The 15607-nt window shown below is 36.8% G+C and overlaps 1 long non-coding RNA gene across 1 annotated transcript; it reads left to right on the forward strand.

Annotated features, from left to right (window-relative positions):
* The first annotated feature begins 1909 nt into the window (after nucleotides 1-1909).
* On the forward strand, nucleotides 1910-15043 carry LOC113910034. Its single transcript, XR_003515885.1, has 4 exons — nucleotides 1910-2006; nucleotides 11422-11469; nucleotides 11589-11698; nucleotides 14171-15043. It is a non-coding gene; the product is annotated as an uncharacterized LOC113910034 (long non-coding RNA).
* The last annotated feature ends 564 nt before the right edge of the window (nucleotides 15044-15607 follow it).

The following is a 15607-nucleotide window of genomic DNA, read 5'->3' on the forward strand; positions in this document are numbered from 1 at the left end:
GTATGTCTCCTCATTAATTCTTACTTACCATTATTAATGTGCTTAGCAAACCCTCATAAAGAAGAACAATAATGTGAATAGCCATCTGCATTCTTTCAGCTTTTTAACAAGTAGCTTTCAAAGAATCAGCTTTTAGCTGATTTGTCATTTCATCAGCACCACAAATACTATTTAATAATATGGTGAGATTATGATGATAAGAGGACAAGACATATAGGATAGAGATGTAATTTAGGGATAGTGGACCTTTATTTCAAGGGGCAGCGAAGGTAGCTTCCGATCAGTATATTCTTTTTTTTTAAGATTTTATTTTTATTTAGTTCAGAGCGAGAGAGAGAACAGAGGGAGAAACAGACTCCCCGCTGAGCAGAGAGCCCGACGAGCAGCTCAATCCCAGGACCCTGAGATCATGACCTGAGCCGAAGGCAGACGCTTAACCAACTGAGCCACCCAGGCGCCACCCCCCTTTTTTTCTAAGATTTTGTTTTTATTTATTTTAAAGAGAGATTTGATCACTATATTCTTTGATAAAAGTGAGTATAAATTTATCTTTTCTGTTTATAAAAGTAATACATGTTAATTTTTGAAAAATTGGGAAAAAATAAAGTATATAGGTGTTAATTATAGTTTAGAGGGACACAGTATCAATTGTGTGCATATATGTATAAACCTTATCACACTGAAATCAATATATATATCGTTTTGTGTCCTGCTTTTCTCACTTTATATCAATCATAATCATTTCCTATATGAGTAAATATGCCTTGAATGTATGATTTTTAGTGGCTGCAGAATTTCCCATAATAAAACGTCCTAATATTTATTTACCCATTTCGACAATGTAAGAAGCTGCCTTGTGTGTGTGTGTGTGTGTGTGTGTGTGTGTGTGTGTGAAAGTCATTGCAATGAATAGCCTTCTATAAATCTTTTCTTGCATCTCTGATTATTTCCTGTTACTGAAAGGTGATTTTAAGTGCCTAAAAGGAGGTTTACAGAAATGAAATCAGAGCTGTTTAAACCATGGATCATTGGTTTGAATACTATTTCTACTTTTCACCTCACCGGGAAAAGGTGTTGAATGTTCTATAAATGTTTGTCTTTAGCTATATATTTTCTAACTTGACAATGAATTGTCCACTAGCAGGGGAAAATCTAATGGCTGTTTCAGAGCAAAACTATGAATCTATGGATTGACCCACATTTATCTGGGCATTAGTCTAATGGTCTATAAACGTAGTCCACGTACCAAGACCTTTCATGGAAAAATTTTCATCGATCTGGGATGAAAGAACAAAAATGAAGCCAATGTGGTGTATATTCCAAAGAGCTGAATGTGTATTCCTCTCTGGGAATGAAGATGATAGGAGGTGGTAGGTTGTGTGTTTGTTAATGCCTAACTTTTCAAAATATAAAAACTCGACAACTTTTCATGAAATTTTACAGGCCTATGAAATGCCCAGATCTGAAAACAACTGACCCACACAGAATGAGCAGGAGGTGATTCTTTGCTACTTACCCTGCCCTGGGGGATATTTGATGATGTTATATAGGAAGCATCATCACCCCATTTAAGTGGGAACATGTTCTCAGCCTGGACCCCACGCAGAAAAGGACTTTTACTCTGAAAGGGACTTTCAGTTCCCACTTTATCACCACAGCAACCAGCCTATGTTGATGACAACAGAGACTTTAGGCAGAGCAGCTCATGCAGGTTATGGGGAAATCTGCCAGATCAGGCATCAGATAAAAGCCACTTCTAAGTTAAAGAGTTAAATAGGCAGCCAGTATTTTGCCGAGCATATTGGAAGGAAGCAGAACAAGCTAAACTTAAATTTAGCTGTGAGCATTTGCAGATGTAAAGACTAAGAACTCAGAAGCACGGGTCATTAAATGAGAAAGCAGTGCCAGAGTTCCAACACCCCGGAGGTGAGAATGGTGTGGGGAGGACACAGAGCACACACTTGAACTTGAACCTGAACCTGAGCCCAGCAAAGAAAATGTGTCAGGTGAGGGTTCCCTGCAGCTATTGAGGGAGGAGAACGGGAAACATGGTTACGAAGCTCAGCTCAGCATATAATAATTGTTTATTTTTGTGCCTAAGCCAAGTGTGTGGGAAAGTGAGGAGGGACCCAACTTGAGGGTCAAATTGCTCATTATTTATAATTATTTTTAATATATTAGGCCTATGACAAACTACTGGAGAGCCACAATTCCACACCAAAATCTGAAAAGTTCTAGAAGGCCATTTGCAAAAAAGTGGAGAGCCAACTCATTTGGCAGGAGATCCTCCTCAAGACTGAAGCGAGGAGCGCTTTGGTGGCTCAGCTAGTTAGGCACCTGACTCTTGATGGTCATGATCTCAGGGTTTTGGACCGAGATCCGGGTCAGGCACCATCCTCAGGGGGAAGTTTGCTTGAGATTCTCTCTCCCTCTGCAACCCCCACCTCTACCTCTCTTAAAAAAATAAAAAGAATGGAAGCGAGATTATTTATAATCATTACCATAGCTCTCTTCATGTGAATATTCATCTCTTTGTAGCAGGGATATTCATGTGTTTATACATGAATACAGGTTGCTGCCCCAGATCCTGCTGGGGCTGTTAAGGCATATACAGTACATGGATCATATTACTTTTCTGAAATCTAAAAAACTTTAGAATTATGAAGACACCTGCCTCAAGGGTTTCAGCCATAGGATATGTATGTATTAATATGCATATCCTATGAGTGTGTTCTCTACTCTACCAAATTCGAACAGAATTTAGGAAATGAAATATTAAAGAAATACTTTGTCCTATATACGACTCTACCATCCCAACATTCTCCTTCTTTCCTCCTCAAGATCCCCATTTTTGAATATTGGTATCTATTATGTCCATACAAGTTATTATGCTAAAATGGTATATACTAGTGTGAATATTCACAAATATTCTGTTATTAGTAATATATACATATACGGGCATGTATTTGTATTGTGAATGTATTTGTAGAAATTTATATGTGTGTAACTCCATTCATGTAATTTATATATGGCATTCTTTATATGTTTTTCAGTGTTATGAATAGAATCACCCGGCAATTATTTTTACTTTGTATGATAACTATCGATGTTAAGCTAGTTTTTATGTGCTTATTGATCCTGCATATATCTTCTTTGGTGAAATCCCTGTTCAGATGTTTTGCCAATCTTTTTCGTTGATTTGTCTTCTTGTTAATGAGTGGTAAGACTTCTCTATATAATCTGCATTAAGTTCCTTGTCAGATATATATGATTTGCAAATACTTCATCCCAGTCTGTGGCATGGCTTCTCGTTTTCTGAACAGTATCTTTCAGACACCAAAGATTTTTAATTTTGATTCAGACGTCCTTAATTTTCTCATTCATGGGCTGTGCTTTTGCTCTTCTGCTTAAGAAATCATTGTCCAGCTCATTGTCACGAACATTTTCTTCTAGGTTTTTTTAGATACATAAGAGTTTCAGCTCTCAGATTTAGTATCTAATATCCATATCAGGTTAGTTTTTCCATGGTGCAAGATGAGTGTCAATGTTGACTTTTTTTTTTTTTTAAGATGTTATTTATTTATTTGATAGAGAGAGACACAGCGAGAGGGGGAACACAGGCAGGGGGAGTGGAAGAGGAGAAGCAGGCTTCCTGCTGAGCGGGGAGCCTGATGCGGGGCTCTATCCCAGGACCCTGGGACCATGACCTGAGCCGAAGGCAGACGCTTAACGACTGAGCCACCCAGGCGCCCCTTGACATTTTTTTATACAGGTAATCTACTAGTTCCTGTTGTTGAAAGACTATCATTGCCTTGTTGGATTACCTTAGCATTTTTGCAAAAATGAATTAACCACAGAATGTGGGTCTATTTTTGAACTCTTTTGTTTAATTCATGTATAGATTCTTATACCAATATCACACTGTCTTTATTATTGTACTTTTATGGTATGTGTTAAAATCAGGGAGCATAAATACTTACACATGCTCTTCTTTTTCAAAATTATTTTGACTATTCTAGATCCTTTGCTTTTTCATATAGATTTTAGAATTGTCTTAGAAATTTCTTCCTCACCCCCTCCTCTCCCTCCCTCCCTCCCTTCCTTCTTTCCTTTTTTCCTTCCTTCCTTCCTTCCTTTCTCTCTCTTTTTTTCTTCCTTATAAATTTGTAGTTCATTTTGGATTCTGGATATTTTCCTACATTAGCTATATGCTTGATAAACATTTTTTCTCAGTCTGGCCTTACTTTTTCTGGTAGTTATGCTTTCTTTTGTTATGCAGAAATGTTCACACATAATAGAGTTGAATTTTCCAATCAGTTTCATTGGATTTGGCTTCTTATTAGGTTAGGTTTCTTGTTTAAAAAATTCTGCACTACCCTTATAGTATAAATATATCTTCTTATGTGTTCTCCTAAAGCTTTAGAGTTTCCTTTTTGATATCGAAGTACTAATTATGTCTAGAATTTCTGCTTTGAGGATATGATGAGGTAGGTGGCAGATACTTTATTTTCCACATGGATGAACAATTGTCTCTGAAACTTTAATGTGTGATCCTTTTTTTCCCCATGCTACTTTTGAAAGCCTCCCCTGTACCATGTCAGGTTTCTGTATTAATAGGTCAGTTTGGGGGCCTTCTGCTTTAATTTATTAGTCTGTTTTCTATCCCCTGTATTGATCACACAATGTTAATTACCAGATGTTTATAATACATCTTGATACCTGGTAGGACAGGTACCCAATCTTATTTTCTTCAAAACTGTCTCAACTTGTATTGATTCTTTGTTCTTTCATGTTAATTTTATAACATCAAGGCAAGTTCCCAGACAAAGTAAACACTTTGGGCTGTAACTGCATTGAGTTAACACAACAACATGGAGGAAATTGGCATCTTTGTTGATATTAATTCTTCTATGAGCCTGATCAGATTTTATTTGGGTCTTCCTTTTATTTAAGATTTTATTTATTTATTTGACAGAGAGAGAGAGAGAGAGAGAGAGAGCACAAGCAGGGTGAGTGGCAGAGGGAGAGGGAGAAGCAGGCTCCCTGAGAAGATATGGGGCTTGATCCCAGGACCCTGGGATCATGACCTGAGCTGAAGGCAGAGACTTAACTGACTGAGCCACCCAGGTGCCTTAATTTGGGTCTTCTTCTAACCTTAAATGACATTTGGTACTTGTCTTTATAGCCATATGACACATTTTTTGAGATTATTACTGTACCTAATAAAATTGTTAATACTGTGAATATAGTGTTTATCTATTAGATATTTTAGTATTTGGTTATTACTGGTAAATAAGAACACAATTTTCTTGAATGTTGATCTTCTGTCCAACAACTTTGCTTAATTCTCTTGTTAATTGTAATAATTAGTTTACAGATTTTTATCTTATTGTATTTTAAATTTTTATTGTTTTAAATAAGTTCAGCTAGACGTTTGTCTCTAACTATTGATTTAGCTTCATCACATGAGGTTTGATATGCAGCACATTTATTTCTAACTCATTCTAAATATATTATATTATATATATTATATATTATATTAAATAATTTTAACTCTGTTTCCCTTGTTAGCCCATCATATTTTCAAGCATGGTAGGGGAGAGTGGCATTAACTATACTTTTATTGTTGATTTTTAAAGTTTAATTGCATTGAAGTCAGAGAATTTGGGCTGCATTATATCGATTCTTCAAAATATATTAGTATATATTCTTATACATGTATGTTGATATATATGTGGATTATATGTAACCCAATCTACATGAGTGTACATATATGTACATATTATAAACATGTAATAATATACAAAGTAATATACATATAAAGTAATATATATAGTATATTATATATACATATAAAATAATATATATAAGGTATACATATATATTACTTTGTATATCACTTTGTAACCAATATATGAGCATTCCATATAATTTAGAAAAGAATGGATGTTCTCTCATTCTATGCATAGGTATAGGGTTATTTATTTGTGTGTGTACACATTTAGCCCTCGTGTGCATATGTGTGTGCATTCACGTGTGTACAGATTTATATTTATATCTATATAAAAACAGTCTTGTAAACATATTTTGTTCTAATCATCTTATTCTTCACTATTTTTGTCCTCTTGGTTTATTATTTTCTGAGAGAGGCACATAAAATATTCTCTAATTTTGATTTTATACTTCCTCCTTATAATTCTGTCATTAGACTCCATTCTTGCAGATATTTATGGTAACGTGTGTTCTTTGTGATTTTCTGGTTTCTCCTCTTCCCTTTGAATGAATTTGGTGTCAACTCCATTTTCTCCTAAATCATATTTTACAGCAGCTGATTTGGCTGTGAACTCCTTGAAGGGAGGTTTGGCTGATTCGGCTCTAGCCCTCAGTGTCCAGATCATAGGCAGTGGCTGGGGCACAGGAAGAAGTCCTGGTGATGAGAAGCCGTGGATCTGAATAGCCTGGTGGGTGGATCAAAACTAGCAGGGATGAGGTGACAGTCATAGCATCTGTATGCATGTTTCCTCTATGTGTTCTGCATTTCTTGCCCATCATCTTATAAACACCTGTATCAGGGGTTGGCAGATAGTAAATAATTTGGGTTTTGTGTGCTATTTGGTCTGTGTCACAAATACTCGATTCTACCATTGCAGGAGTGAGGAGTCATGAATGAATGAGCATGACTATACTCAATAAAACTTTATATAAAAAAACAAACGGTAGGGTGAATTTTCCAACCCCCGCTCTATATCATTAGATCTTCTTCAATATACTATACAATATACCATACCAATATTCTGGGCTGTGAATACAATTTATTTAACTGCTTCTCTATTGTGCCTTTAGACAGCTTTTCTTTTCTGTTATTATAAATAACATTGTAATATGACTTCCTTCTTACAAATGTGCCTGCTAGTTTGATTTCCTTATAAATGGTGATGTATCTGGTACATGGTAAATGCTCAATGAATATTTATTGAATAAATTAACAAATTTCTATCCTAGCAAAATCACTTTGCTGAGTACCGTGGATATAGAGCGAAGTGAAGGTCAAATCTAGCACAGAAATTCACACTCTAGAGAAACAAAGCAGATTTGTTGCCTTCCAGCTATGTGATCTTAGTCAATAACCAATTAGAGCCTCAGTTTCCACAATTTAAAAAAAAATAATGAATTGCTTGGAAATGTTCTATGAAGGTTGGGTGACTACTTGGGAAAGAGTATTTTTGGGGACTCAGCATTACAGGGCTGACTCTGTAACTCAGACACCTTTTCCTTTCCTATTCAAAACTCTGCTTGCCCACAGCAGGAATGTGTGGAAGCCAAGGCCTGGAGGCCGCTGTGAATTTGCATAAATTTACATAAATCTACATGGGACAATTAATGCCTGTAGTATCATTATTATTAAGCTACTTAGATCTCAGCTTTCATGGTATACATCAAAAACACAGTTTCCAATGTCCAGCTTGCCACCCAGGGCATAGCCCAGAAATGTCGGGTCAGGGATTGGCACATTCAGGACAAAAAGAAATAAATGCCAGTTTAATCCCAGAATTGTGTGTTCCAAATAAGAAAAATACACTCACAAATGAACAACCTAGAGTATGGGTTTGACATGCCCAAAGCCCTTTCTGACAAAGAAGACTGGATGATTTGTGTGGTTTAATACAATGTACCTAGAACCCTGAGACCACCGTGTGCATGATGAGTCTGAGCTGGTGTGCTGGGGGAAGGGAGGCCACACTGAGAAGAGCCAAGATGTCCCAGCCAACAGTCAGCCAGACCCCTGCCGACATCTTGCCGATTGTCAGACACATGAAGGCTATCCCAGGTCATCCGACCACCAGCCAACCTGCCAGTCTACCAGGGAAGCATTAGATCAGCAAGCCATTGCAGACTGAAAACATCTAATTGACCTACAGAACTGTGAGCTAAATAAGAGGAGTGTGGTTTTAAGCCACTAAATATAATTCAATAAATTAATACAATGATAGTGTAGCGCATGCCTGCGTCTGTCCCTCTCATAAGTTCAGCCAAATAACTGCCTGCAACATCAGAGCCTAGAAGGAAAATCACAACCTCAATCTCATTTGAAGTTGAAATAGAGGAGACTGTCAGGGAGATAGTCCTGAAGAGGGGCCTGGGAATCCGAGTTGAGATGGGAATACCACTGCGCTGGAATTAAAATGTGTGCAGTTATTCAGGGAGGCAGAAGGGCAGGACTGAATTAAGGGTCTCACATTCAGAGGGTCATTTACCTGTCTGTGCCTATGACTCCTTGTACTGGGGATAATGTCTACACCTTTCTGGAAGTGAGGAGGAAATTATGTTCAGTTGACCCTTGAACAACACAAGTTTGAACTGCATGGGTCTGCTTATTTGTGGGGTTTTTTTTTTTTTTTTTGAACTGCAAATATATTTTCTCCTCTTTATGGTTTTCTTAAAAACATGTTCTTTTCTCTAGCTTACTGTTTGTTAAGAATACAGTATATAATAGGTGTAACATACAAAATATGTTGTTATCAGTAAGGCTTCCAGTCAACAGTAGGCTATTAATGGTTAAATTTGTGGGGAGTCAAAATTATACATGAATTTTCAACTGCATGGGGTTGGTGCCTCAACCCCATATTGTTCAAGGGTCAACTGTAAATGTAACCGTGTGGCTTATAATAATCTCACTTATAATTGTTAGCTATTATTACATTATTTATTACATTTTTTATTTGTATATCACCTTTTTAAAGTTTTTAGTAGTGATTTGTCCCCTTGATTTGAGGCAGATAGCAGTCAATTATAGAAACTGATAGAGAAGTGCTTTTTAAATTATTATTCCCTCTTTCACCTCTTTTTAAAAACTCAAATTCCAGTTAGTTAACATACCGTGTAATATTAGTTTCAGGTGTACAAGATAGTGATATATCACTTCCATGCAATACCCGGTGCTCATCACAAGTGCATTCCTTCATCCCCATCACCTGTTTCCCCCATCCACTGCTGCTCTGGTACACATCTGGCCCTGTGCTAGGTATGAAGGAGACTATATAAGGTATGTCTTCTACCTTTAAAGGCTTCCCAGGGTAGGAATAGATACAAGCATGTAAGTTTTTTTAAGTCTAGCTAATACTATTGTCTTCATCCTATTGTCAGCATTTTTTCAAACATTAAAATATTAACTAATTTAATCTGCATAATAACCCAGCAAGGCTGACACCTTTGAATAATTTATTTTATTTTATTTCGACAGAGAGAGACACAGGGAGAGAGGAAACTCAAGCAGGGGGGGTGGGAGAGGGAGAAGCAGGCTTCCCGCTGAGCAGGAGACCAATGCAGGGCTTGATCCCAGGACCCTGGGATCATGACCTGAGCCGAAGGCAAGATGCTTAATGACTGAGCCACCCAGGCGCCCCAAGGCTGACACCTTTGAAATGCAAACAAAGAACAGCTCTATAACTTGCAGACATCTCTTGGCTAGTGTGTGATGAGCCAGACTTTGAACGTGTGTAGTCTGGATCCTGAGTCCAGGCTCCATGGTCCATGCTACACATAACCATTACAATAATAACCTTGAAACCTGGCAGTAATGCACAGGATTTAGAGACCAAATACCGTATGATCACACGAACATTCAGATGTGGCCAACCATTTCTCCTGTGAAGTGGAGAATTCTCAGATCACACACAACATTTAAGCTGATGCATGAGTATTAAAGGGGTTTTTCAGGCACACTTATGGACAGGTATAATTTTCCTGTTGGAGGTTAAAGTGTTTGTGAAGGCAGAGGGTTGGGAAAATAGCACAGTGGATTTCTGACAATCACGTATGTAGGTTTTCCTTGGCTAGGTGAAAGGAAGCAGAGGATTTTAAGTATGGGAAGATTAGGGTTGGCCTAACATTCTGTCTCTGGTGTTGCAACTCCAAACTTTCTCCCTGTATTTGGCACAGGGAATGAAACACTTCAAACAGATACTGAAGAGTCATGCAATCATGTCATTCCAGAAATTCCCATGTGCATTAAAAACCAGTACATCTGGGTTATGCTATTTCTGATGCAAGATATAAATACCCTGTAATACGTAAGTGGGAGATTGCAAGGAGGTGAAATCCTGATGTTGATTTTTTTTACCTACTTAATGGTGCCATAAGTAAGACAAATTTGATCAGAAAATGGGTCAACCCATCGGTGATTGGGATACAGATGTTTCCCAGTTGGAGAGTGAACATAAAAGAATAACAGATAATTGATTCAAGTGCACCAGTGTTGGGACTGATAGCAGGAGCATGGCACCTGAACATAATTTTACATATTTTAAGGACTATTGTGTTATTTCTACATTTGCAAGCAGCCCCAGGAAAATTGTGCATGAAAAATCAATGAGGACCTAATGCATCAAGTGGGATAGCTTATGATAATACAGGGCGATCATCTCACACGGGGTAGAATTATCATTCTGAGAGAGGCTTTGTAGTTTTATATCTATTTCTATCTATCTACCTTTTCTATCTATCTATCTATCTATCTATCTATCTATCTATCTATCTAATCATCTAATCTTATCCATCTACCTATGTATCACTTTTATTGTGAAATATTTCAAACCTTCAGAAAAATACAAAGGGTATCTAACAACTGTTATTTTCTTTTAAACAATGAACCATTAATAACGGGTGAACACTAAGTAGATTCTAAGACACAGTCTGAATACTTTGGAATTCCGGAGGCAAATTCTGATTGGCATCTACTTTCCAAGCCAGGATGCACAGCAGTTGCAGGAAGAACCTGCTGTTACCCAAGAGGCTCCATTAGAACATACGAGGTCCCCCAGCTACCATTCCTTCCCTACTCTAATGATGATTATATATTAACATTTTCTTCCTATGACAGTACCCTGATGATTCTGTTCCCCTGCAGAAGACCCTACAATTTCTTCCTCTTTGGTATCCGGTTTCACATCCTTATGGCCTTGAAAGCCAGTCTTCTCTTGGCCTAATCTCCAAGTACACAGAACTTCCAGATCATTCTCCCACGCTCCAGCAGTCCCTGTGTCCACAGAGCTTCTTGATAATGGAAGAGGTAGACAATGAATTAATCTCTTTTGAGCATGAATCTGAAGGATAGGTAGGAGTTAGCTAGGAAAAGCCTGGGGGAGCATACTGTCTAGGCAGAAGTCTTTCCTAACCATCCTTCTAGAACCACACTGTGCCACAGAAATAGAAGACGATCCACATACATAATTAAACATTTTCTACAGTCAGGTAAAAAAGAAGAAAAAAATAGTTGAAATTAATTTTTAATATTTTATTTGACTCAATATTTCCAAAATGTTATCATTTCAACATGTAATCGATATAAAATATTAATGAGATATTTTCATTCTTTTCATACAAAGACTTTGATATCTAGTGCGTATTTTTTGCTTTTAGCAGGTCTCAATTCAGACTGCCACTTCTGAAGTGCTCGATAGTCACATGGAGGTAATGCCTACTAATGCCTACCCTGTTGTTATTTTCTTCATGGCATTTATGTCTACTTGAAATTATGGTGCTTATTTGTTTACTTATAATTTTTCTGTCTTTCTCCACCCAAACATGAGCTTCATAAGACCAGGAGCCTTTGCTAACCATTCCAGTTTAGATGGAGATGACAGCACTTGGTGATGGGAAGCTCTCCTTCCATGTTTGTTGGATAGTGAGTGAACAGTAGGTAAGAAGGCCTGAAAGCAAGAAAGCCCTGGGCATCTTTGAGTGCCTCTGGCGTGGTGAACAATGGGGATGAGGAGTGTGAAGGAGGTGGGCAGAGACTGGGAATCAGTAAAGACCCCTGACATGTCTCTATGCTGCTCTCTATGTGGAAGGGCCTTATTCTTTTCTTCGCTGACGAAGTTCCCCATTTCAACACCCAGCTGCATGACAGGTCAAATTAGTACCTTTCTCATAAATATTCCCCATATCTCTGTTTTATTGTTCGCCATTTTGGACTAGTATTCCATCTCCCTACAAGTTGATCTTCCCTATGAGAACCTGTGCTCTTTGAGAGCAGAGCCTGGGTCATAGAGACTCTTGTTATTTATCTGTGCTCAGCAAAATGATTTTAAGATACACTCACACTGCTACATGTCTTAGTAATTTACTCTTTTTCATTTCTGAGTAGTATTGCATTGTGTGCACATAATACATTTATCCATACATCTGCGATGAACATTTGAATTGACTCAAATTTGGAGCTATGTTGAATAAATCTGCTATGACCATTTCTGTATATGATCTTGTGTGGACATACATCTTCTTTTCTTTTGAATAAGTAACTAAAAGAATTTCAGGGTCATATAATAACAGTAGTTTAAAATTAATACGAAACTCAAAATTTTTCCCAAAGCATTCACATTTTATATTCTCATCAGCAATATGTCAGAATTTCAGTTCTCACCATATACTCACCAACACTTGGTATTAATAAATCATTTAAATTTTAACATTTTAGTGGGTATTTAGTAGTGTGTTAATGCAGTTTTAATTTATAACTAATAATGTTGAACATTGTTTTCTTATGCTTGTTTGTGTATCTGTGTATTTGTGTATTTTCCTGTGCTTATTTGTGTATCTTCTTCAGCGAAATGTCTATTTAGATCTTCTGCATATTTTTAAACTTTGCATCATTTTTTGTTGTTGATATGTGTTTTTTTTTTTAAGAGGGAGAGAGGAGGGGGAGGGGCGGAGGGAGAAGGAGAGAGACAATCTTTTTTTCAAATTTTTAAAAAAATTTTATTTATTTATTTGACAGAGGGAGAGACAGCGAGAGCAGGAACACAAGCAGGGAGAGTGGGAGAGGGAGAAGCAGGCTTCCCGCCAAGCAGAGAGCCCCCTGTGGGGCTCGATCCCAGGCCCCTGGGATCATGACCTGAGCCGAAGGCAGACACTTAACTACTGAGCCACCAAGGCATCCCTAGAGAGAGACAATTTTAAGGGGGTTCCACACCCAGCGCAGAGCTCAATCTCATGACCTGAACCCAAATCAAGATTTGGACGCTTACCTGACTGAGCCACCCAGGCACCCCTTGACTACTGTATCTTTTTTTTTTAATTCGATTAGCCAACATATACTGCATCATTAGTTTTTGGTATAGTGTTCAGTGATTCATTAGTTGGGTATAACACCCAGTGCTCATCATATCCTTAACGCCCATCACCCAAGTACCCTACCCCCCCACCCACCTCCCTTTCCACAACCCTCAGTTTGTTTCCTGGAGTGAAGAGTCTCTCATGGTTTGTCTCCCTCACTGATTGCTTCCCATTCACTTTTCCCTCCCTTCCCCTATAATCCTCTGCACTATTTCTTTATATTTCACATATGAGTAAAACCATATGATAATTGTCTTTCTCTGATTGACTTATTTCACTTATCATAATACCCTCCAGTTCCATCCATGTTGATGTAAATGGTAGGTATTCATCCTTTCTAATGGCTGAATAATATTCCATTGCATTATTAGGATGTATACCACATCTTCTTTATCCATTTGTCTGTTGAAGGACATCTTAGCTCCTTCCACATTTTGGCTATTGTGGACATTGTTGCTATGAACATTGGGGTGCATGTGCCCCTTCTTTTCACTACATCTGCATCTTTGGGGTAAATACCCAGTAGTGCAATTGCTGGGTCATAGGGTAGCTCTATTTTTAACTTCCTGAGGAACCTCCATACTGTTTTCCAGAGTGGCTGTACAAACTTACATTCCCACCAACAATGTAAGAGCGTTCCCCTTTCTCCACATCCTCACCAATATTTGTTGCTCCCTGTCTTGTTAATTTTAGCCATTCTAACTGGTGTACGGTAGTATCTCATTGTAGTTTTGATTTGTATGTCCCTGATGACAAATGATGTGAAGCATTTTTTCAGGTGTCTGTTGGCCATTTGTATGTCTTCTTTGGCGAAGTGTCTGTTCATGTTTTCTGCCCATTTCTTGACTGGATTATTTGTTTTTAGGGTGTTGAGTTTGATAAGTTCTTTATAGATCTTAGATACCAGCCTTTTATCTGTTATGTCATTTGTAAATATCTTCTCCCATTTTGTGGGTTAACTTTTAGTTTTGTTGACTATTTCCCTTGCCGTGCAGCAGCTTTTTATCTTGATGAAGTCCCAATAGTTCATTTTTGCTTTTGTTTCCTTTGCCTTTAGAGATGTGTCTTACAAGAAGTTGCTGTGGCCAAGGGTGACTACTGTATCTTTATAACAAGTCTTAAAATCAGGCATGTCGGTCATCTGACTATTCTTTTTCAGAATTTGTTGGCTGTTTTAGGTTTGTGGTATTTCATATAAAAATTAGAAGTAGCTTGTCAATTTCTGTAAAATAACCTGCTGAGATTTTGTTTGGATTTGTGCTGAGTCTATAAATTAATTTGAAGAGAACTGAAATTGTCATCAGCATACTGTAGTTTTAGGTTTATTTATGTCTACTTTCTTCTCAGCAGTATTTTAGTTTTTAGTGTGTGGGTTTTCCATGTGTTTTTTTAAATTTATTTCTAGTTATTTTGTGATTTGAAATGCTATCAAGAATAATATTTTTATTTCAGTTTCCAATTCTTTATTGTTATCATATAGAAAAACTAATTTTGTATATTAACCTTGCTGAACTTCCTTATTAGTCCTAGGAAAAGCAATTTTTGGCCAATCCCTTTGTATTTCTATGTACACTATGCTGTTTTCTGTAAATAAAGACAACCTAATGTCTTCCTTTCTAATTTATATGCATTTTATTTCTTTTTCTTCCATTATTGCACTGGCTACAAATGTTATTAGAAGTAATGAGAGTGGGTATCTTTGCCTTATTCCTTATGATAGGGTAAAAATATTCAATCTTATATGATTATGTGTAATCTTTCCTATAGATGCCCTTTATTGAGTTGAGAATATTCCCTTCTATGGCTAGTTTTCTGAGAGTTTTTATCCTGGATGGGTATTGAATTTTCACAAATACTTTTGTGCATTTAACAAGACGATCATATTTAAATTTTCAATTAATATAGTGATTTTCCCTCTTTGGTTTTAATGTTAAACCAACATTGTGTTCTTTGGATTTACTGTATTTTGTTATGAGTTATATAGTTAATTTATGTATATACAATATAATGAAATAATATAAAATAATTATATTATTATATATGTATATTGTTATTTATCATTGCATGCATTATATTATATGTATGTTAGTGTATGTGTGCAGATGTATGTATGTAAACAAATTTGTTGATATTTTGTGGAGGGTTATTTTATGTAAATTCAAAGAGATAGGGGATCAATAGTTTTGTTTTGTAGTAACAACTGTTTTTGACTGCTTGTGGTAACAAAATTAACCTAACCCCATTAAATGAATTTGGATGTGTTCTCCCTTACTTTATTTTTCTGGAGGAAGGTAAATATGTTTTCATCATTTCTTCATTATATGCATAATATAATTAATCAGTGAAACTATCTGGATCGCAACATCTTGTGTGTGGGATAGTTTCTAATTATAAATTTAAATTTTTAAATAGATATAAGACTATATTTTCTATTTCATCTTGGATCAATATTGATAATTTGTGTTTCTCAAGATATCTGTCAATTTAATCTAAG

This window comes from Zalophus californianus, chromosome 6 (genome assembly GCF_009762305.2).
Source record: "Zalophus californianus isolate mZalCal1 chromosome 6, mZalCal1.pri.v2, whole genome shotgun sequence".
Taxonomy (NCBI): Eukaryota; Metazoa; Chordata; class Mammalia; order Carnivora; family Otariidae; genus Zalophus; species Zalophus californianus.